The 24,555-nt window shown below is 41.3% G+C and overlaps 1 protein-coding gene and 1 non-coding gene across 5 annotated transcripts in view; one reads left to right on the top strand and one right to left on the bottom strand.

The window, feature by feature from the left end:
• The window catches only part of MID1 (midline 1), a 582,697-nt gene that overhangs the window by 404,031 nt on the left and 154,111 nt on the right, over positions 1 to 24,555 (top strand). For 2 of the 4 annotated variants that reach the window (XM_023532276.1, XM_011362903.2), the window contains exon 1: positions 18,658 to 18,954. The exons of the other annotated variants lie outside the window; for them this stretch is intronic. The gene's annotated coding sequence lies outside the window, so the exon portion shown is untranslated. Of the gene's footprint in view, positions 1 to 18,657; positions 18,955 to 24,555 lie in introns of those variants that run through there. 4 annotated transcript variants of the gene reach the window in all.
• LOC111741766 lies at positions 16,282 to 16,400 on the bottom strand. The gene has a single exon (XR_002781079.1). It is a non-coding gene; the product is annotated as a 5S ribosomal RNA (ribosomal RNA).

Below are 24,555 nucleotides of genomic sequence, written 5' to 3'. Positions count from 1 at the left end.
ATAATGATAGTAACAACAGAGAAACTAATGTAAGATAGAACAGGATCAATAAGCGAGTGCTACAGTGAGTGGAATTAGAGGGAGGCAAGAGAGATTTGAAAGGAAGCTGGTCTTGGAGACCTACTATTTACACTCGTAATCTGTGTGTCTCACACTTTCTGAGTTTGGAACGGAGTAACGTTTTTGTGTCATGCTTGGAAATTGTGCTGTGTGAGTGTCATGGGAACTTTGGACCCTGTTCTGGAGCTAAGAATAGCTGAGATACTAATTAGGTTACTTAACAAATGTTTGAGAGGAACTCATCAAGGCCGGAGAATTCACAGTGGGACCGTGTACCTCATGGGCAGACCAAGGTTGGCTTTAACTGGGGTTCTTGTGTTGTCACAGGCACACGGAACACCCCTCACTTTCTTATTTGGAAAATAATATGAAGTACTAGAAAATCCTAAATTTAAATATTTGCTATCAGAATTTATCGATCTTTAAATTCGAATATTGTATATTCAATTATTCTGACATTCAACCACGTGAGTAATGACAAAGAAACATCATGGAGGGCAGGAAAAAAGATAGGGTTTGGAGTGGGCCTAAGACCCCGGGGAAGGAGAAAACGGGCAGATAACTGAGAAGAAAGATAAAGGAAGTTTCTCTTACTGAAATGTAAGCACCACATGTCAGGTGTTCTTTTTCCCTTAAAGAATTAGTTTTGTTGTTGTTGTTAATCAGAGTAGGTAACAGTATTCCTTTATCGATGCACTTAAAAGCCACCATTTTAATGAGTTAATGTTGTTAAGGTCTATATTTAAGTGTCTGCGACATAATAAATGACTGCCTGTTAGTAATCCTTTTTTCTATAAGAGAATTTTTTATCTTTTCCCACTTCCCCTCAATGTATTCACTCATTATTTTTTGTACTTTTTTTTAAAATATAAAGTTTTGATTTCAGAACATTTTTAGATTTACAGTAAAGTTGCAAAGCTAGGACAGAATGTTCCCACATACCCTTCCTGCAGTAACCCCTGACAGTGACATCTTACCGTGGTACATTTATTGGGACTAAGAAAATGTTGGTACATTACTATTAATTCTTTGTACTTGTCAATAAATGCTCTCTATTTTTCAAGCATTAATGAGGAACCCAGATTATTCTGATGTTGATATTTGGTTGAACTGGTGTACTTTGTGAATGAGCAATAAGGGGGCTTCATAATTTCAACATTGTATCCACAGAAATTTCTATGGATCTTTGGTCAGGTTGATGTGGCCCTCTGAGAATTCCATGGCTTCTAGCAGCCCTGGAAAACTGGCGGTTAATGACTAGAAGTAAAGCTGTGCCCTATTGAAACCAATTTTTAAATGTTTGAATGTTCTCCATAACTCTACTTGAAAGCTTCAAGTCTTTCCTGAAAAGATAGTATATATATATATCTTTTTGAACCAAACAGTCTAACCTGCTGCGTAAATGGGATGTGCTCAGGAACACGACGCTGCAGATGGCAGTGCTCCTCTACACGTCATGTTTGACACGGGCGACATTGTAAGATTCAAGATTTTGAAAAGGGGCCCTTGCAAACATCTCAGATGAGGTGGCTCAATGGGGAGCCTACCAGATGGAATTTTGGGGCCTCTGTCCTAAACAGATGTTTTCCAGCTGGGAGAGCTATGACAAGAAAATGCACCCAAATGCTTCTAACGGACAGATCCCTGCCCCCTCGGAGCTTTTTTGAAAATATTTGGATTGCTTAAAAGTATCCATTGCTTAAAAATTAGAATGAGAAATTCAGGTCCACCATTTATTTGTGGTAATTGGAAAGTTGGAGATAATTTTGTATTTAACACTGCTTAATTAGTGAGCAAGCGCCAGGAAAACTCTATCTGTTGTCAGAATAGCCCAATTTATCAGCATCAGATCTCCACGTCATCTGTGATAGTCTTTGAGTTTAAGGAATTAATTTCAATTCCAACTAAGTCAGTTCTGGGCCACTGCCTTGAAGTTGTTTAAGTAGTAACTTTCCTTAGCACAAAATCTTAAGAACACCAGTAAGGTGGCCTGTGACTTCTTGAGCTTTTGACATTCAGCCACCAGAGGCTGCTCTGAGACCATTATCTTCCTTTCACTGTGGGTCCAAATCCCAATGGGAAAACCTATAAGGTCTGATCTGGCTTCCGATACTTTGAAATGTCTTCGCTCAGGGCGGTTCCCTGGTGGTCTGCTGTTGGAGTAAATGATTAATTAAAGAGGAGGCCTGGAAGAAGACAAAACTACACATTATCGCTTTGCCATCCTCTATTTTTAAAGCCTTAATCCTGTTCTATTTCTTTTAAGGACAAGAGAATTGGGCATATCTTTCCTACTGGCATTGGCTAATTTCATCATTTTTTCTCTGTTACTGTATTTTCAAAGAAGATTCCTGAAGATTTTTTTTTAAAAAAACCTTTATTCCATAATACTTCCACATGAGTTCTATTCTTCCATATTTTACCAGGATTTTAGCTGCTTTCATGCTGTTCCCTCTGTTGTATTTTTAAAAATCTTCATCTTCTTCCTTTAAGTCTCTCTTTACCTAACAAAACAAAACAAAAATTAAACAGAGGAGTATCTGTAATTAAGTAAGAAGGATTAAAAATGGTTTGGATGCCTGTAAAATATTTTGTATTTAATCTTGGATGGCGAAGCACCGAATTAAATTGTTAATTGAAGAATGAAACTAGTTTTTTCATGTAAAATTGCTTTTAGTCTTCTTGAGCAATGGCATGATTGTGATAGACAATGATCAGCCATGGAAAATAACTGGTTTTATGTTATTGTTAAATATGTCACCCTAAAAAAACATGTCACCCTAAGTAGTATACTTCAATAAGAATAAGTTACTACATAAAGATGTAAAGTTTTAGAGCCATGAAAAATACCAAATTAATAGTTTTGTAGCAGACACAGTCATCAATGTATCTGGAGAATTTCAACACTGCATATCTCGAATTGTAGACTTTTGGAAAATTCCATCTCTGATTGAAAAAGGTAAAATGTAAGTGTTCATCTTTTTAAATATGCGATATTTTCTATAGATTATAGAAAAAAATCAATTGAACTCAAATGAAAATGAATACGTATTTTATTAACTTCTGTTTATAGTAAAAGATGAAAATTTCAAGATTTCTTTTGCTCTGGAAAGAAATTCTTGAGAGACCATGAAACACTCCTAAAGGTTTGGTGCTGTTATACTCATAGAGTAGAATGATTATTACAAGCATTTGAAATGTTTGATATTTCATCTCCAGTGTAATCATAATGGTAGAGATTCTTACTCCCAAAAACTCATGGCTAAAGTAGGATACATGGTCGTTGACATTTTCAGGTAAAATAATGGCCGCCATAATATGTAAATTGTGGCGTATTTCACTAAATGCTTTGACAAATGTGGAATGCCAGTAAAAGTACTAGATTCCTTCTCTGTAGCAAGTTCTGCTTTTCAACTTTCCCCGACTACGTTGAGAACCAGAAGTCATTTGCTCATAAGTAATACCTTATTAAACTCTCATGGTTTAATGTAGCATATGTTTCTATTTGTATGCCTGACAACCGACTTCCTAAATATCATATCTGAGCTAAACTAAAGAAAAAAAAAAAACAAACCACCGAAGTAACATTAGGTCAGCTTTGTGAGATGCGCTAGCGGCCTGTCTGAACAAAGACGAAGGACTTAGGCATAGAAAATCATCACGTGGCCCTGGCCCCGGGAGCCCCGCAGATGCATTGCATGACTCATTATTAAACATGCCGAGAACAGACAAATTCCAGGCAAGTGAAGCATCCACTGATCCAACTGCAGTTAGGTGGGTCGTGTGATATTTGTCTGACTCGCTTTTCCTCAAGGAACTCCCACGCCATTTCCAACCGTTCCTGAATACCACATGTCAAATGCACAGAGAAACTGTATTGAGATAAAATTGTTAGCATTAAAGACAGGCACTTAAATTAGTATAACCCTCAGGCCAGTTATACTTCACTAAATTGCACAGGCTTTAAAACACCAGCACTCAATTTAAAAAAAAAATGTATCCATAGCAACCTCTTTGTCAAGGGAATAGTTGCCTGAAAGGATACACATCTTTTCAAAGAAACAGGGAGAAATAAAACCATATTAGTTAACTGTGGGTGATATTACCTGGGTTTCAATTTAATTAGAGGCATGATGTAGGAAGACAAGGGACTTTTAAGAAAGTTTTACAACTTATGTGCTTATTTCCAAGAGAATGTGTTGTCATCTCTTCTTTATCACCAAAGCGTTCTTATATATGGGACTTCTATTAAAATAGCACAAAATAACTTTGAGCTTCAGATAGTTAAGAATAAATAGCAGCCCTTCTCATCTTCCTGCCCATAACGTATCTACCATTTTCTTAGACGGATCCTTCATTTAGCATACATGGTGGGTCTTATCCTGAGTTTTTTTTTTTTTTTGCCATATATGGATCTTTGGTAGTCATTTCATATGTGTTTGTTACCAGACAGGGCACGGGATCATGGAAAAGTCCACAGTCTTTCTGTCGTGTGGTGACCTGATTTGAGTCATCCTATTTCCAAGAGGCTCTTTGATGGAGTAGCCCTCTGTTTGGTCATGTTTTATGACATAGAAAAAAAAAGCCCAGAGTTGGGCTTTTGATAATATCTAATGACAAATTGAGGTAAGGTAAAGGGGGACTTTAGAACTGAGGAACCTGCAAATCTCCGCTTCTCCCATCTCTTAGGTAAGGAGTGTCAGACCGGAAATTTTTTTTTTTCATCCATTCTCTTAGGTTTAGTCACCGGAGTCTATAAATTAACAAAAACCAGATTAACAGGATAAGAGGCACTCGATTTTTAAAATAATATATGTGCAAGAGTCCCCAGAAAAGTGATGAAACTCAAGAAGCTGTTAGACTCAAGGGCTATGTGCCGTTTTCACAAAGAAAAGAGGGTTCGGGCTTCAAGGGGTTATCATATGTGGGGGAGTAGCCTAGAAATATAAGGAGGAACTAATGGAAGATGAAGGCTAGTTTAGTAAGATCTGTCTATACAAACTCATCTTGGTGCTCACGCCCCATCTTCAATGATAAGAGTCACTCTACTCTCTGCGGCACCTTCGTCAAAGGGAAATTTCTGTCCTGATTTTAGGCAGATAAGAGGAGGGCAGAGAACTCTTCCTACATCTGCTGGTTCTCAGTTGCCGTTAGCTCAAAATAATTCTAATGCCAAAGTGGCATATTTTGGGATGGCACATTCTGATCTACTTCAGGAGGTAAACACCTCGAGCTTGAAGCATTGGCCAGCATCCATCAGGGCTGGCTGGCTTCGTAGGCAAGTGAGGCCCTGAGCGTGGTTTAATGATTGAATGGATGTGGCTGCCTTCCAATAAAACTTTACTTGTGGACACTGAAATTACGATCTCATACAGTTTTCATATGACACGAAATAGAATTCTTTTGATTGTGTTCAACCATTTGAAAATGTCGAAATGTGTGGAGCATACAATAACAGGCGGTGGGCAGGAATTGGCCCGAGGGCTGGACATTGCAGACCCCTGATCTAGAGAAGGGGTTCTCAAACCAGCAGCATAAGCCCCACAAGGGAACTTACCAGAAACTCAAATTTCCAGGACCCCGCTCCAGACCTGCTGAATCAGAAACTCTGGGATCGGGCATGTAAATCAGGGTTTAACAAGCCCTCCAGGGGATTCTGATGCTCCTGAATTTGAGAACCACTGATCTAGGCTGACCTATGGTTCTGTCTTTGCCAGCCATTCTAATTCCTTAGGGAAGCTTTAAAAAAAAAAAATCTCACTGCCCAGGTCCAGCCCAGACCAATTAAACCAGAGTCTCTGGGGGTGGGACCCAGACACCAGTATCTTTTAAATCTCCTCCAAGTGATTTCAATGGGCAGACAAGGCAACTAATGCTTTTATTGTACAAATAAGGAAACGGAAGCTCAGAGGCTTTAAGTGACTTGCTCCAGATACACAAGGAGAAAAAAATAGATATGGCATTGTCCACTGACACTTTTTTTTTAGATACATGAGGATTCAAATACTACGTTTGGTTATGGAATGTGTTTGCTAGAAGCTTCAGGGATCATGTTATCTTTTATTACTAGCACTGATTAATTAAAAACACATCTGGGACCATGCCCTAAATAAAATGAAAATTAGCTTTAGAAACTCGTTAGGCCAGACCGATGTGACTATAATCGGAAGAAATAAGGTGCAGGGGCTCAGGAGGGTCCCATCCGCAAGCACTTGGAGGCTGAGGGGAGACCTCCAAGGCTGGGGTGGAAGCCAAAACCTGAGAGCCAGTGAAAGTCGGTACCTACCCTAAAGCTACTTGCCAGTGTATTTGAGCAATTGTTTCCTGTTCTGTATCTGGCATACACACAAATAAGTCACAGTCTTAAATGTCATTAATGACAGTGAGAAACCAACATTTGCAAGCTTGTGATGGCTTTTATGACTGTTTAGGACTCCTGTGCCGTGGGCGTTTTTAAAGGGAACTTTCAAAGGATGAATGCTTTGTTCTGATTTTCTCAGCGAAGGCTTGTCACCATATCTTTGCATTCCTCGGAAGGAAGAATACAGGCTGTGTATCCAAAGTAGAGCTGGAGACAAAGTGAGGCACAAAAGGAAACTGAGTCACGTGATGATAACAGTGCAATTGTACAAACGTACAACTGACCATTGGATGCTTTTACTGTTTTAGTAGTTACCTGAATGTTGTACAAGCTACGAATTTTGAGCATTTACTGGGTGCCGTGTTCTCACGGTTCCGTGGTTAAGTGCATAAACCAGGATCTGCAGTCTCCCAGCTTTGTGACCTTGACAAGCCACTTTGCCTCTCTGTGCCTCAGTTTTCTCTTCTGGAAAATGGGGATAATAGTAATACCTGCTCTCATCGAGGTAAAGGACAATTAAATGCGTTTACAAACGTCTGGCAACTAGTCAGCACCACTCAGTAATTGTTAAATAATATTATTTTTAAACGGATCGCTGGGTTCAAATCATAACAACTTTGAGGGAGAATAAGCAGATGGGCCATGTTCACGCAGTTATTAAGTGGCCGAGTTGATATTTGGACTGAGGCTGTTTCAGGAATCAGTGCTCTTAGCCACAGTGCTATGCTTCATTGATTGGGAATAATAAATCGAGTATTCGTGGGCAATATTTTTTTCCATGTATACTATAAACTTTTTGGTTTGGTCCACATATCCCTGGACCTTTTTCCCTGGATGATTTTATAATGCTTCTAGATTCCTCCTCCCGCAGGAGACTGAAGCAGGGAGGTGGCCCCTCCTCCTAATATGTCCCCCTGCATTTGTCCCATCTCGGTAAATGGTGACTCTATTTTTCCAGCTGTTCTAGCAAAGAGCTTGAAAATCATCCTAGTCCCTTCTCATTATCTGACACATTCACTCCATCGGCAAATCACACTGGCTCTATCGTCACAATGTATCCAGAATTTACCCAAGTCTCTCTACCTCCGCTGTCACCCCTGTCCCAATCCACTACTATCTCTTCCCTGGTTGACCAGAAGAGCCTCCTTAGCGACCTGCCTTCCACCCATCAGGCTGCTGTCTGCCCAGCAATCACAATGAACTCTAAAAAGTCAATTGGCCATTGTCACTCTTCAGTTCCAACGCCTCTGAATCTCCCCCATCTCATTCTAAGGAAAACTCAAAACTCTTCCAGTGATCTACTAGACTCTACATGACCTGCAAACACTGCCCCTCGACACACACACGCACACACACACTCACTCACATACTCACATTCCTGAGACACTAGCTTCTACTGCTGTCGCCCTTACTCACCGGCTCCTTGCCCTGGCCCTAGAACTTCTGCAATTACTGTTCCCTCTGCCTGGATAACTCAGCTCCATCCATCAGCATAGCTGAAAGTCTCGCTTCCGTTACCAAACTCTGGTCCATGTGGCCGGCACTTCAAAAGGCCAAAACTCAAAACGTCAGAGTTTGGAGTAAGGAAAGGTTTACTGATCAAGAAGATGCCAACCGAGAAGATGAGAGACCTCATAGAGCCTCAAATCCGTCTTGCTCGCTGGACTAGGTTAAGAGTTTTTTAAGGAGTTAGAGGGGCAAGTTTTAATTGGAGGAACTTGGAGCCTGGCCATTCATGGTAAAGGGATGTCAACATGGAATCTTCCTAATCAACAGACCCTTTGCTTCTCAAAGGCTTCTGGTGTTCAAATTCCGGTTATTTCTTGGTCCTTTGGTTCCGGGACAGGGGACAGAGACTTTGGTACCAGGTACAGCTGAAATTCTCTCCTGCACATGCTTTGACTACATGACCTGTGGTTGTAGTCTGTTGTTTCCGAAAAGCAACTTGGTATCTCTTTAAGCAGGATAGGACCATTTGGAGCTGGTTCTGTGGTTAAGCTTCCTCACTTCTTTAGAATTCTGCTGAAACGTCACCCTATAAATAGAAATATCAACTTCGCTAGCCCACCATCAGACCCACTCAGTATTTATTCGTTGATTTGTTATTTATCTCTCTCCACTAGTGGGTTTGCTCATGAGGGTAGCCCTCGGCCTGTTCATACCTGTCTGCCTACCTCTCCAGCACCTAGAACAATGCCTGGCACATAGCAAGCACTCAATAAATACTTGTCAAATGAGTGATTGGCCATTCCAGCATGAGAAGGGTACACTATCACATCTTTTAGCCCAAGGGTAAAGCATGAGAACTCCTCAGTCTCCTTTCCTTGACACTTGGCTTTACACTTGAGATCTTTAGATGACCCGGGAGTGATGAAAGTCAATTCATAATCTATGGATACCTATATGTTGCTAATGAAATCAATGATTAAATCACCGATTCACCAATTTTGAGTAGGAAAAAACCTCCACAGACTGCATTCCTAAATGTGGAAATGAATCAGGCATATGTTTGATTGGAAGAGCAGCTGAGAAATTCTGAATAGAGAAGGAACACCTCATGATAGTCCTAGAAAAATAGCTCTGAAATCCTCATCCTTCCCTACATACCATGACAGCAATGCCTTCTTCCATGAGGAATACCCCATCGATAGGCGTATGTGTGGTTTCCCCCTCACCTACAAATGATCAGATGAACACAGCTCAAATTTGGCGAATTGTTAAAGGCGAATAAAAATCATTGAAGTGCTTCAATTTGTTTTCAAATATAATGGTCAACTCTTGGCTTAGCTTGAAGGTGCAAAGTGAGATGCTTTGGGAGGTAGATTGATGTTGAGGATTTCAGAACCAAATCGGAAGCTAAGTGGTGAATCCCAAACACCCCTGTCTGAGGCCCAGGGGATGAGGGAGCATTGTGGTGAGTCACGGGCGTGCTGGGTTTAGATGCCTCTTTCTGAGGGAACGCTGCATCTGGACTGGGGTGGCAACACCACGTGCTGGAAAGAGCATGGGTTTTGGGGTCAGAGGGATGGGTTCCAGTTGCTCATCTACTGTACAAACCATGAACTTGCTGCATCTTCAAGAGGGCCTGATGCATACTTCCTGGTAGGTTTTATTATAGCACACCTCTCTAGTACAGGCATCCACTTTTTAATTCAAGGTTTAACTAAGACCTCTCAGTGTGGTGTATGGGATGGTTTTGAATTTTTTATTTTATTTTATTTTATTATTTTATTTTATTTTATTATTATTATTATTAGTCTCAAGTATACAGTACGTTGGTTAGACATTTGCATAGTTTATAAAACAATTCCCCTGATTGCTCTTTCTCTCCCCTGACCCTCCACCTCGCCATCACGTTACTGCTGACTGCATCCCCTATGCCGTGCTCCCCATCCCCGTGACCATCTATCAACCCCTAGTTTGTACCCCTTTAACCCTTCACCTTTTTCTCCCAGCCCCCCAACCGCCCTCCCCTCTGGACATCACCAGATTGTCCTCTATATTTGTGAGTCTGTTTTCGATTAGTTTGTTCTTTTGGTTCCTCAGATTCTGCATATGTGATTTTCTTTAATTGGGTTAGATTACGTTGCCCAGTTGAAGATAAGTATCCTCAATTTGTTGGTTTCTAAAGATGACCATAATAAAGTTATCTTCCTCCTCCCCTCCCCCATGGATACAGTTTGGGAGAAATATCAGTAGGGCTTTTTGATACAACATAGATAAAGCTCTGAATAAGAGTGCAGTTATCTCGTTCATGGTATGATGTTATTTAAATCACTCACATTAAAATAAGTTTAATTAGCAGCACTATTTATAAAGTAAAGCAGACAGACAATACGAATTTTTCCCTTTGTAAATTAATAAGTCAAAGGAGAAATAAAATGAAGCCTCCTTTGAAAGCAGTTTCTCAGACATCTAGAGCTCTTTAATAAATGTGGAGAAAGCTAAGGCGCTGGTACTAACGTTTGCATTTTTTCCTTGCTGGAATTCGATATGTTTATCCTGCATCTTGAATCAGGAGAATAGTATAGGAAAACCCACCTTAGTGTGTGCGAATTTTCAAAAATGGTTCCCAAGAGAGGAAAAGCTCATGACGAGCCATCTAGCTATAAGGAAATAAAGGCAGATACTATTTCCATGACTATTAAAAGAGAATAAAAAACACCCCGACTTGTGTCTAGCAAAGGAAAGAGACATGTAAACCGTGATTGCGAAGTAGTTTTTATCTTTACCACCATCTTAAGTCCGAGTATAGATATTATTTGTAAAGCGGAAGAGGGTTTTCGCCAATCAGAAAAGAAATACAGCTGTTTCAGCAACCTTTCTGAGTGTTTGAGAAGTGCCAATCTAAAGGACAAAGCATTGTCTTTTTTATAAGCAAGGAGCACAAATCCTGTTGAAAGCTTCTTTTGATTAAAATTTCTGTTTACCTTCTGTCCATGTGATTATCAATGAACCAGCCTGATTTGCTCGTTTCTAACATATAAAAACTGAGATCCGATTTACAAAATTTAATTTTTTTAATCTCTAAGGCTAGTTTAAAAATCAGCTTTGGGCATTAAAATATTAAAGTTTTGAGAGACTAATCTTTTCATATGGAAGAAAAGTAAGAGAGATTTAAAAAATAAGGATAAGAAGTAAAATGGTTATAATATGAAGAACGGTAACCAGCTATTCCTCGCCATATTTAAACGCACAAAAAAGAGTTTAAATCAAGAATAATGCCAATTAGGAATAAGAAGAAAATGGGGTCTTTGATTAGTCTAACGAATTATTCAGGCATGTAATTGTAGAATCTTCATTCCTGGAGATCTAGAAATGTTTGTCTAAAAAAGTTTAGAACGGGGCTGTCTAATATCTGTATTTCTCTCTACACGTGGCAAATAAGTCATAAACGCTGAGCAAATTAAATCTGTGATGGGGGAAAGAGGAAATGCCAATCAGATCATATGTTCATGACATGACGACATTGCACTTTGGGTTCAGAATGGGCCATCAGGCATGTAACTTCTCTAATGACTCTTTGGTCAACTATGGGCCAGGTAATCATAACATACTGCTAGTTTATAGGAAGTGGATTTAAGGACAAGAAATTGATTTAATAACCAGTGAGTATTTTTTGTTTATTTTTACCTAATATACATTTTTATCAAAGTAATACATGTTCAAAGTACACATATATTAAAGACTTGTAATGACAAACAACAATCCCATCCCACTTCATTCGAGGAACAATCACTTTCAATTTGTAAATATTTTCTCTGGTATGTCCTTTCATATTTCCTATAATGCTTTTACTACTATTTCTCAGTTTATGATTTTAGACATTATCTCAAACATTTTACATATGATCAAAAAGGAATTACCTCTCTTACACGGCCCTCCTCATCCTCAACCCGCATCTTTCCAATATAATCGTGTCAATGAGGAATTCTGTTCATCTACGAAGACAAATTCCAAAACATTGGCTCATGCAAATTAGCAATTTTTCTCCCAGAACATGACGTTCAGAGCTCAGAGGGTCTAAGGTGTCATCAAGAATCCAGGGATCCTTCTACTTCTCCTGTTTTCAGCTTTACCACGTGTTCCATCCTTCTCATGGTTACAGAGTGGCCCCGGTCCCTCAGGCATTGCAACCCTATTCCTGGTGGAAAAATCCAAGAAGGGCAAAGGGCAAACTGTGTGTCTCCTTTAAGAGCTTTCCCAGAAGCCCTACACAGCAGCTTCTATTAATATTCCATAGGCCACAATAGTCTCACATGACTGCCCATACCTACAAGGGAGTCTGGGAAATGTTCTTTAGCTGGGCACATTTCTGCCCCCAAATAAATCGAAGTTCTGTTGGAAAGAAGCAAGGGGAAGATGAATAGTGGATTGGCTACCGGTAATCTTTGCCACAGTATCTGTATCAGAGACCACTGCCAATTTAAGGAGTGTTCTATGGCTGTGCTTCCTTTTTTGTGCATGCTTTCGTTTTTCCTAGAGTTAATAATAGCCTCACCTTTTGCTTATATGTACGTGTACCTCTTCATCCTCAAATGTGATCTGTCAGTATCATTTTTTTCCCCTGGAGACCTACCTCCAGGAGTCCTCCATTTTCTGCGACAATTTAAAGCAGGACCTTTCTAAAATTGCCGCATCTATCACCGTGGACTTTCTTCTCTTTATGTTAATTTCTGTTTTCCGAGTCCCATTGGCTTATCTTTTTTGGTTTAATTCCATCCTTTTTGCTAAAACACATCTTTGAGTGGATTCCAAAGAAAGAGTACGTGGGATGCAAAATTTTGAGTCTTTGTATGAAAATGATTGCATTCTACCCTGACATTTGATGAATAGTATGACTTAGTATACAATTGTCAGTTAGAAATCATTTCATCTCAAATTTAATAGCTCCTACCTTTCAGTGTTGCGGTTGAGAAACACATAACAAATCTATTAGCAAAATTTTATTATTTATAAAGAAGAGAGCCTTTTACTAATAGAGGCTTTGAAATTATTATTATTATTATTGTTATTATTTACAACAATCCAGTAAACAGTTATTGACTAATTGACCATATACTGTATGCTTGCTGTTATTAGGGATATACAGTAGTCCCTTGGCTAAACTGTAGTACCCAGTGATTGAAACTCTAATCTAGATGTTACTGTGAAGGCATTTTTTAGATGTGGTTAACATCTATAATCAGTTGACTTTAAGTAACGGAAATTATCTCTGAAAATGTGGGTGGGCATCACCCAATCAGTTGAAGACCTTAAGAGGAAAAGTGAGGTTTCCCTGAGGAAGAATAAATTTTGCCTCAAGCTGTGAATGTCAGCCTTATCAGTCCTCACAGTCACGTCAGGCAAGTCCTTAAAATAAAGCTCAATATATATGTTATATATCCTTCTGGTTCTGTTTCTCTGGAGAACCCTGACTGATACAGGCCTCAATGATCTCAGCATCTAGCAAAGGGGTTAATTAGACAAGTAAAACATAAATTATTATAATAATTTTCCTCTTAAATTTAAACACAAAATTATAGCAAAAAAGTAGATGATTCGGAAATTGATGAATTACTCTTGGGACGTAGGATATTATTGTGTTGACGTGAAGCAGAAAGTTCAATTGGGAGTGTAGAGAATATTTGACAGTAGAAGACAAAAACCGTTGTTACATTCATGCATAAACTTTTACCAGATTCCTAAGAGGAAGATAATGAGGGATCGATCACATTTAAGTGGTCAATAAAAACTAGAAAATGTCAAAATAGTTCACCTCTAAAAACATAGAATTATTAAATAGTAAGTTAAAATTTAAAATCATGTGATTTGTTTTAACTTCTTAATTTTCAAGTGAGGAAACGTCAAGCTCGGTTGATTTCAAACGCTGAATGATGACCAGTCAGTTCTTTCTTGTCTGAAAGTCAGCCCTTGGAGTCCATTCTCCTAAATGATTTCTCATGATGTGTCTATTTGTTCTGTTTCTGCGTTCGGAGGTTTCTCCCCTTCTTTCCAGAGTCTTTCATAAAATGAGCAACAGTTACAGAAAAAATTCCTCTCTACGATTTCGTTCATCTTAGTCTGTGAGGGATGCTACAACAAAGTACCACAGGCTGCGTAGCTTCTAAACAATAGAATTTTATTTCTCACAATTCTGGAGGCTGGAGGTGCCCAAATTCGGGCTCCAACAGGTTCGGCATGTGATGAGAACCCACTTCCAGCTTCAGACAGATGTCTTCCTGCCGTGGATGCACATGGCAGAAGGGGGCCAGAGAGCTGTCTGGGGTCTCTTTTGTGAAGGCATTGGGAAATCTCATTCATGAGGGCTCCACCCTCGTGACCCTAGATACCAACTTCTAACACCATTCTACTGGGAGGTTGGAGTCTCAACATATGAACTTTGGCAGGACACAAACATTTGGTCCATAATTTGCCCACTGCCCCCTGAAAAATCTTGGACTTGGAAATGTCAGTTGGTTTACCTGAGATTCATCAGCTAATTTACTGGCCACATCAACACTGAAAATGAACTCCAAATTGCATTTGTACCCCATACTCTGGTATGCCACATTGCTTTCATTAACCTGGAAAAAAACAATGAGTACCTGTACTCAGTGAATAAAATCTTGTTTCCTTTTTGTGACATTCTCTAAGAATTATAGGTAGAATTTACTTTTTTTTTTTTTTTAAGCAGGGACTTGTGTTGTTGTCAACTTAAATTACCTTCACTAATCACCTCAAATTTTCCTCTGCCGCCATAAGTATAAAACAACTGGGTTTCTGGAACCGCTGAAGGAGAATAAATATACTCTTTTCATAGCCCCCAAAGACTGCGCATGTGCACCAGGCGCACTTTCCAGGTGGCTAAGTAGGCAAGTTCAGCTTGGTTTTCGTTGACTTTTAATGATGTATCCTGACACATGTTTCAATAAGCTACGTGAAGTTACTAATACCATTTTTTTTAACTTACATAAACACTAATCCCATATGCTTTGACCTAATAGAACACTGAAAGAGGTGCCACAGGTGCTGCTAGTTGTCCCCTAGGGCACCATACCAATGTCCACCCATGTCCAGTTGGGCCTGTCCAGAACCACTCGCCCCAGAACCCGTGTTACCTTTGTGGTGAAGAGCTGTTTACAACCAGACCTGCACGTAGCTACACAGGATTATCATCGAGGCTGCTTTTTTTTTAGGAAGATGTGTCAATACTACAATATCCCTTCAGCTGACATTTACAAACGCGGCTAATCACCGTCTGGAGAACAGAACATCCGTCCCTTTGGTGCGCTCGCTAATGCTCTTTCCAATAAGTGGATCTCACTTAATAGTCAGCCCCCAGAGGGCCATTTCTTTAATTTAAAATGTTTAAAAAGTTGTTTATTTATTCATAAGTGAAAAAGTTCATTTATTCACATTGTTCACTTTTCTTAGGAGTTTCTGATTTCTTTCTGGAAACACTATATTTTACGACAAAGAAAGTCATTCTAATCCCAAACCCTTAGGTTTGATTCCTGGTATGGCGAATTATAACGATAAGACCTTGGGTTATTCACTTTGCTTCAGTGGTCCTGTCTTTTCATTCTTAGCCTGACAATTGTGATGTCTACTTTTTGGCATTTTGGTGGAGCTCAAATGGCGCACATTCGCGAAGTGCCTGGCAAAATGCTTGGCTCATAGTAGGTACTCATAAGTGGAGTTGGCTAATGATTCCACCGTTAGAATTCGGGTCCTTATGCATAATGAGAAGGTGATAGAGATAACCATCATCAGTCACTATATCTTTTACCAGAGGAAATGCCCTTTCATATACCTACCAGAGATGATCATATATATAAGAGGTATAAGATATAGACACAAAAGTGTGCGATGCCTTCATATAAACACATACAAAATACACTCTCACAAATACGTCCATGAAACTGAGGTTCTCTCTTAGAAGGCTGGTCTCTTCTCTTTGACACTGACCTGGATATGGCTCAGATATGGGAGTGTTAGGATTGAAGATGATATTATGCTTATCGTTTTCTTAAGTGCGGAATAGATATGAAATTATAATAAGAAGCTAAGTTTAATAGTTTACTTTTCCAGGAGGTCCTTTTCCCTTTTTTAACCTGGTGGGGGCAGCAGTGGGGTTGATCTCCATGTCTCAGGCATTTTGTTTTCTTTTCACACATGTTTGTCGACCACCTACTGCACAGTAGGCCCAAAGAAGGTGGCTGGGTTTGCTAAGATGAATGGGACACCATTCTTGACCTTGAGAGTTTTCTTTTTTTTTTCTTTTCTTTTCTTCTTTTTTAGATAAGGCAACCCTTGGCCGACCTCACAGATTGTAAGGACCTTGTGAGCTTACGATCCCTTATTTTTTTTATTTTTTACGCCTACAGCACCTGCTCTTCCTAGGTGGTCTCCCATCCAAGTACTAACCAGGCCCGACCCTGCTTAGTTTCCGAGATCAAACGGGATCGGGCTTGTTCAGGGTAGCATGGCCGTAGACTTTGACCTTGAGAGTTTTATAGGTTGGCCGGAGAGACAGACTCAAGTACGTAAGGTTACAGTACCGCACGGCAGTGAAATAGCAGAGGTGAAGCATGGTTCGCTCAAGCTGGTGCCTACCAGCTCCGGATTCAGCGCAGCTCTTTCCACCTCCGGATTCAGCGTCCTCACTGGGGGACGGGAGGGAACATTTACACCATGGAAATTGGCAAAGGCTACAACAGATCCTGGCCTTACACTTTGCGTTTTCGAGAACTGGTTGTTAAGCATTTAGCAGCACACCACTGGGTGCCTATAAACATGTTTTATGAGCATAGAGGATGGAAGAGATTAATTTGTCCTGGGGCATTCGGGGAAACCACAAAAGAGTGGTGACATTTGACCTTGTAAGATGGTGGGGAGCGGGCCAAAGGAGAATTAAAATGCAGGAAACTTTGAAAGGGCACAGGGAGTGCGAGAGACAATCCCAGCTCGTATTTACCTTTGAGGCGATGACGGCAGAAGGCATACACAGTCATGAGAAGCTTCTGTTGATAAGGTGAAAAATAGATGTGTTTTGGGATTTAACTCCAGTTATCTTTCACGCCGGCAGCAGTGGGTAGCTTCCTGTGTCATGGGGCTTAGGGCATACCTAGGGCAAGAATAAGTGTAGTATATCTCAAAGTGGATCAGAGTCCTTTGGCAGTGGGATAAAGTGCTGATTCCCAGGCACCTCCTCAAACCTACTGACCAGATTCCTGGGGAACAGAGGCAGGGGCAGAGGCTTAGGGATTTGCATTTTTAACAATCTCCCCAGGAGTTTATCCTTGCACATTGAATTTTGAGAACCAGCATTTCAAAGCTGACAGGATTTTGTGTACTTCTGTGGTGCACGATTTTGCCCCCCCCAGGGGACATTTGATAATTCATTATTATTGATTGTCACGACTGTGGTGGGGGATGCTGCTCAACACCACACACTGAACAATTCACCGCAGAGAATGATCTGACCTCAGATGCCAGCAGTGCCAAGGTGGATACACCCAGGTCCAGGTCACAGTAAAGGGCTCTGAAGTAAGTACCGGAAGAGAACTGAATGAAGTCAGCTTGTGTCACTAGATGGGCCTTTAGCCTACGAAGGTAGGGGCTGTGATGAGGTTACGGACCTCCAGGCCCAGATATTGGGCTGCCAGATTTTCACAGACCCGGGCAGGGTTCACATCTCTTGAACCCATGCAGATGATACTTCTGAAGTGGCTGATTTGGCATTTGCTAAGTTGTTTTTCGCTTTCCCCCTAATTTAAAAATATCGTTGAATTATCCTCACAAAATTTTGGCCACTTCTTGGAGAAAACAATGTCAACTGTGGCTACACCAAGTAGTCTTTGCTCCGCTTGCACTTTTTTTGGAACCTAAAAGATAGATTTGCATGGAAATTATATTGGCTAACAGTTGAATCAAGTTATTGTTTATAAGGAGTTAAGAAAACAAGGTTTGGAAATTTTTCTGAAATCTGGGTTTGAGTTTATAAGAAACCAGTTAGCTTCCCTACCATCCTGCTGAGACGGTGTTAATAAATTCTCCAGATCAACCTTGTAGATGAGGCGAACCACAGTGAAACGTAGATACTTATTTTTTTCAAACTTTCTTCTTAACCAACCGTCAGTGTTTATTTTACCAACAACAATTTTATGATCTAGAATTCTGTCTCGGGCCCTCAACAGAGATTCTTGTTCGTTTGCCGCGTTTCAACAGGTTTGTGTGCCCGTTCCCCCTGAGATTTGTTTTTCTTCGATGGAGACACAGTTCATCTATGTGGAAATGAGGCAGGTGACAACGTTGATCGCTTTTCCCTTGATTGCTTGTTTCGGTTCAGGTGTTCTCCGGAACCATTTGGTTTCTTCGCCTGTGTCTTTGCAAAAGTGGGACTTCGGTGCAACATTTTCCAAAATAGGGTTGGGTCTTAAGAGTTAGACTTGTTCTGGCTGAAATGACTCTGCACCTTCGAAATGCTTTCCTGCTTTTCGGGAGCTCTTAAAAGGCCAGGCCTTAAGGGCCGAAGCCGGTTAAGCTTGGAGCAGACCCGGGGCTGTGAGATAACAATAGAAGTCATCTTTTACTTTCGGAGCTTTGGACAACGTTTCCAGCTGCTTCCAGTCATTTAAATCCTGCTGGCTCTCCCATCCTCACGGAGGCAGCGTCTCCGGCTCCCAGGCCCCGCCCCTTGCTCCTGATTGGCCAGGCTCCTCCGGGGCCCACGCCGCCCGCCTACGACGTCTCTGAGACCCGATTTGAAATAAGAGCCAGGCGGTCCCCGCTTCCCTGCTCCCGACTTTTCATAGGCTGGGGGAGAAAAGCTTGAGAAACTTGACATTGTCTTGGGCAGAGTGCGTGTAGCAACAGATCAAAGAAAAAGCGGAAGAAAACGTGCTCTTGGCTGCCCGTGGATCTCGCTGACTTGCTTTTGTCTTGCGGGCTTCTGCGGGCTTGCCGTTTCCCCTCTGAGGACCGCGGCGTGTGCTTCGAGGCAGCTCGCTCCCTGCCGGATGGGTCATGGGATTCTAAACATGAGGCAGGTAGGCTCCAGGGGCTGCACAGGCGGGTGGAGAGGGAGGGCGCGGCTTGGGACCCCGGGATGTTACCCCGAGAGCTTGCTGGATTCGCAGATGCCTGGCCGAGTCGGTCTATTGGGTGTAAAGACGGGGCTGCGTTTTCCTAAGGGAACGAAAGAAGCAGATTTTCTGAGGTGCCCCTCCTCCCCCCCTCCCCGCCACCCTTTGCCACTTTTTCCTCTCTACTGGTGATTGGTGATGTCAGGCAGTCATTGTAAAGGGCTTAAAAGCGGTTTGTGGAATATGTAAATCAACTCCAGTTTGCAGCCGCTGGAATGTATTGTGCCGGATCTATCTGGAGCTTTTCGCCTCTATCCTGTGCTTTGGGTTAGAATAAAGACAACTGAATATCCTGAAAAAGAATTACACGGGGCCTCTTATCTCGATCGGGCTTCCCATTCTCAGCGCTTACTGTGTTTGTGGCTGAGAAGGCGGAACCCGCTCGAAATGAGCCGAGGCAGTCCTTCCAGAAAAATGCAGATTTGTTTTTCTGTTCCAGTAGTTTGGAAACCGTGTTCTTTCTGGTTGTGAGAAGACAACCTTGAAAGTAGTCAGCCGAGAAAGGGCTCGAGAATCACTTAAAGGAATCTTTGAAAAGTATTCTTAACCAGCAACGTCTTCCGTGGCTCTGGGGAATGATGATAAAATCCCTTATCAGCCCAGGCAGAGGTTTACAGCTTCGCAGTTAAGGAAAGAAAAAGTAGGCGCAGGAAGCTAAGAGAAGGGTGTAATTTACAACTCGAAGTTATGGAAAAAAATCTTCTGTCAATGTTTAAATATCCAGATCGATACTCACATAAGGCAAAGACAAGACAGGATAAACATGCCAGTAGCCTGGCAAGGCCTGAGAATCACAAGAGGAGCCATTGCTTTTGCCAGCTCTGAAGAAATCTGGGTAGGAAAAGTTAGCATCTTCACTTTTTCTTCTAAGTGGATTAGGCACCCAGTACCTCGCACACTTTGGGGAAAGTGATTTGCATAGCAAGCAAACTTTCCATTTAAGGGACTGGGGCGAGGGGTTTGGAACTTCCTGCCCCTTTCCTACAGCCCGGGGAGGTGAAGCAGAGCCCCCACCAAACTGCCAGGCGCATGGAACCTCTGCTTTTGTGCCCCTCACTTGCTCGACAAGAGCAAAAGCGCGTGTGTTTTCAATGAATTTCAGCCCTAGTCTTGCTGGCGACTGTGGGGCCGAGGCTTGGTTTCTTTAACTCTTGCAAACTCACAGTCCGACCCCCTTCTTTTTCTGTCGAGCCCTCGGGATGGGGGGAAGGAGCAAGAAGCCCAAATGGAAAGGATTTATAAGGAAAATGAGTAACACAAAACATTTTTGACAAAGATCCTTGGATGCAACAAAGAAGTCATTTGATCCTATGTGGAGCCACCTGTCCTCTCCTTGATGGTGTCTGAGCTCCATTTTCAGAATCCCCGTTCCCACACAGTTCCTCTGGAGTAGTGAGTGGCATTCCCCATGCCTGATGCCAAAGGCACGCTGTCCCGAGCTTGGCACGATTTTTCCCATGCTGGCTCATTGTGGCATTCACGTGAATTGGAGTTTGGCCCAGTATTGAAGTGTTAAGGGTACACATGTAGTAACTCCTTAGTTATTTAATGAATGGGCAGCTTTTTGTCCCACAACTCTGTGTATCTAAGAAACTTTTGGTCTGTTCAGTACTTGAAAAGAGAGCGGGATGGGGTGGGGCGCAGGAGAAGAAACAGTGAGAGAGTCGTCGCTCATCCAAAGAATTGGAGAGGCCAGCGTTTCAGGAATCTGACACATTTTTCCACAGCAGCTAGAACGAGGACGTAGAGGGGCGTGAGATGGTGGAGTTGGCGTGGATTAATCCTAACTTGATTTGAGTTTTTCTTGGGGGTGCGGGTGGAAACTGACTGTTGCATCCAGGTGGGATGAATCACACCCACCGGCTCATTTGTCATCTCAGCCCTGCAGCCCTCCTGGGTTTGCAGGGTTAACTATCAAACAGGTCCTTGTGTCATCAGCTCAGCAATGAAATCCAATCTCTTTGCAGAGGAGCGATCCGTCCCTAGGGTGGCACAAATGCTGAACAATGGTGTGGCAGCCAAGAGCCCCCTGCCACCGATTAGCCACAGTGGGTAGTCAGAAACTGCCAGCAGAATTAGAAGGCTGCCCGACTGGCGGTTGAGATTCAGAGGGATTTTGCCAGGTTGGTGGAAAGAGCGAGGCATGGAGGGATAGTTCTCTGCAGAGTCCTGACGTCATGCTGAGTAAGGCCAAGAGAAAAGCGCGAACCCTGTTTGCCTTTATCAGGAAGCAACCTTTAACTGTTGTGCCAACCTTTCTCTGCACTCTGATCATAAATGGGAAACTTTCCTGAAACTTCCTTGAGAAGGAATTCGCTCTGTTCCCAGGCAAAAGGAAAGGCATGGCCACCTGTTCTAGAAGCCCGGCCAAAAACAACAGGTTTGCCTGTGGCATTCCCACAACCGCAGATATCCTCCCCAAACAGCACGCCACCCATTGTCCCTACACATGAGAAGAACAAATAATTCTTTCTCGAGCTGGGAAAAAAAAAAAAAAAATCAGGTTCTTCAGACAAAATTGCCTACCAGACACATTTTGTGCTTTTAATATCCTGATGATTTTAGTAAACGCAAGAGAAGAAGGTGCCCACTCTTATTTCTGATGAACTAAAATCAGTCACTGCCGTCCTAGTGTGAAGGGGAAAAATAAATTAGCCAATGTTTTAAGCAGCTGCTGAATTCTTGCAAGGCTAGGACGGCGGTGTGACAAGCAAGCTGTGACTCAGTTTGATTAGCCCATTTTGCATTCTTTAGATTGGAATTAAAATGCCCAAGGACATCTGGTTTAATAATGAATGCCTTTGTATTAATCTTTCCTTTGAGGATTAGAAAGTCCTTTACAAACATGATCTATTTATTCTCTGCCACATCCCCAGAAGGGAATGAGGTGGCAATTTGATCCTCATTCAACAAATGGTGAGGTGAAGGCAGAGAAAGGTGAAGTATAAAGATATGCAGCGAGTTAGGTGCAAGTCCCAGGATGAAGACTACCCACCTGGACAGAGACACTACCTGCGCAGGCTCCGAATCACCAGTGATATGATAGTCTAGGGATGAAAACAACTCTCTTTTTCCTCATTCTCTACCCAGCATGTAGTATCCCAACTATGTTGTATGGTTCCTTTCATTTGAAAGTCAAGCCTGTAAAAGTTTAAAAGACATTTCTGTTCTCATTTGTCCCAACATTGAGATCAGGCAGCTTTCGTGACATCAAATAGAAAGATACTGACCGGAATTTAAAATAGGTATCTGAGAAAGGTTCTCTTTCAGCAGATGTTTAAGTTTTGGTGCATGGTTTGGAGGTCGAATATCTTCAACATACATTAGAATTTTCATTTCTTCCCCGCGATCTCTCCTTCATAGGGAATGTGATAACCATAAGACTTGCTCTGTCAGATTAAAACTTCTTATTGGTCGTTTTGAATCTTTTCTTTTTTTTTTCGAGTTGGCTTTTTTCTTGCCATTCGTTGCGACGTTCGTTCATAGTTTGCTTGGCTATAGACCGCATAGGCTGCAAGCAAATCCTTTAATTGATAGTTGCATGTTATCCACAGACATTCCAGCAAGTTTTAAGGCTGAGCGTGTACGTAGATGTCTCCTGGCTTTGATCCCTTGTGTGGTAAATAGACATCCAAGGTAGCTATGGCAACCTGGGCTGTGTGTTGGTGAAAGGGGGAATTTGGTTACTGGACAAAGAGTAATTTGTTTGATTAGAAAAAGGTGTGGCCGATCAGGACATTTTTAAGCCCGCATGATCTGAGGGTCCCAGTTAATCCAAATTATTTGGATTTTTCCCCATTGGCAGAAAGAATTCATGGCTAGCCGCGACAAGAGCATTTTGCAGATGTTATTTAACGGCTTTTTAATCAAGTGGTTGCTACTTTCAAAAGCAACTTATAAAATGGAAGAGAAGTCCAACAAAATATATGAGTATCGCTGTTGTACTTAGTGTGAATGAATGTTTGTATTTTCAGAACTTGGTGGGATTTTTAAAAGACCACAATCCGATTGGGCAGTATGCATTTCAGTTATCCACCTGCAGAGGTCAGGCTTGAAGTGCCTATGATGCAAGGCCAGGCGGACGCCACTGCTGGGAGCTGGGATCAGACAGAGAATTGCTCTGCTTATTTGGAACGATTAGTTAGCGATTCTTTAATCCTGTGGCCAAAGCCACGATGAAAACGAGTTCATTCAAGGAAGAAAATATCAAATGCGCCGTGATTAAAGAAAGGGCTACAAAGCCGGGTCAAACAGGAATCTAATCTCCATTTCGATATGGGACAGTTTATCAACATGATTCTTTCTGGCTCATTGTCAACTCCTTTTATTTCACATGAAACTCATCTCAGGGGTTTAGTTCTACAAGGTTTTTTGCCTAGTTTTATGACTAGCATGTTCTAGAAATTTCTTTAAATGAAAGGATAAAATATTGGGTACCCTTCCGGATCCACAATTTTTTTTTTCCCCTTCAGAAGAAAATATTCCATGGACACAGATCAGGGTGGTTAATGGCCTACTGGAGATCAGGTGGTGTTAAGGAGCTCAGACTGCTCAGGTCCTGAAAAAGACACTTAGAGGGGACTTTCCTAAAAACAGCAACAGCAAAAAACCCCTAAGAACTTATCTGCTTTGTGCGATGAAAAATAAGTGCTATAAAAAAAAAGGCAAAAAAAAAAAAAATGGAGGGGGAGAGGCACTGATAATTCGTAGTATAAGCAGATTTTGAAGGTTTTATGTACAGTCAGCTGTTTATGATGCTTATAATACATAGGTACTTTATTTCTTATATCATTCAAGGATGTACGCCGAGTACTTACTTATAGAATCCATATATTCAGAAGTTCATTCCATAAAACTACCTTAAATGATTATTATCATTTAACCAGGTCACTTTTGGGCTACAAACGTGATTTTTATGCGGCCCCTCCCCTTCTGGCATACAGATTATTGTGCCAATAGCACCATGTAAGTTATCCATGGACAAAATGCCTGCTCATTAATAGCTATATTTGTATGGATAAGAATCCACTTGATACATCGATGGTAGCCAAAAATTGACTGAACTTAGGAGACTTGAGAAATTATTTGCGATTGTGAAATTCAGTTAGTTTTTACCCATAGATCCATTTGTAGACATTTATGAATTCCTAGTTAAAATAAACTTATCATAATTATTGCATAGTAATTGAATTAATTTTTCTTAATAGAGAAAAATAACTCCTAAGCAGTCCCCAATCTAGGAATGCTTTTGGCTCTCAAAGTTTGTTGTTTGAAACCCAAAAACATTTTCCAGTGAGAAATAGTGTCGTGATTGGGACAATCTGAAAACACTATTTAAAAAAATAACTGAGCAGCTTAATGGCAGATTAACTTCTGAGTTTTGAGACCATGCCTCCACGTTGACACAGCGTGGAGCACAGAAGGAGAAAGAGTTGTCATACTTTTGGTAACAGGCCACTCTTGACAATATTCGAAATAGGAAAGGTTTGCACTACTTTTCCCCTT

This window comes from Pteropus vampyrus, unplaced genomic scaffold, assembly GCF_000151845.1.
Source record: "Pteropus vampyrus isolate Shadow unplaced genomic scaffold, Pvam_2.0 Scaffold81, whole genome shotgun sequence".
NCBI classification, from domain to species: domain Eukaryota; kingdom Metazoa; phylum Chordata; class Mammalia; order Chiroptera; family Pteropodidae; genus Pteropus; species Pteropus vampyrus.
This window is presented reverse-complemented; position numbering and strand designations above follow the sequence as displayed.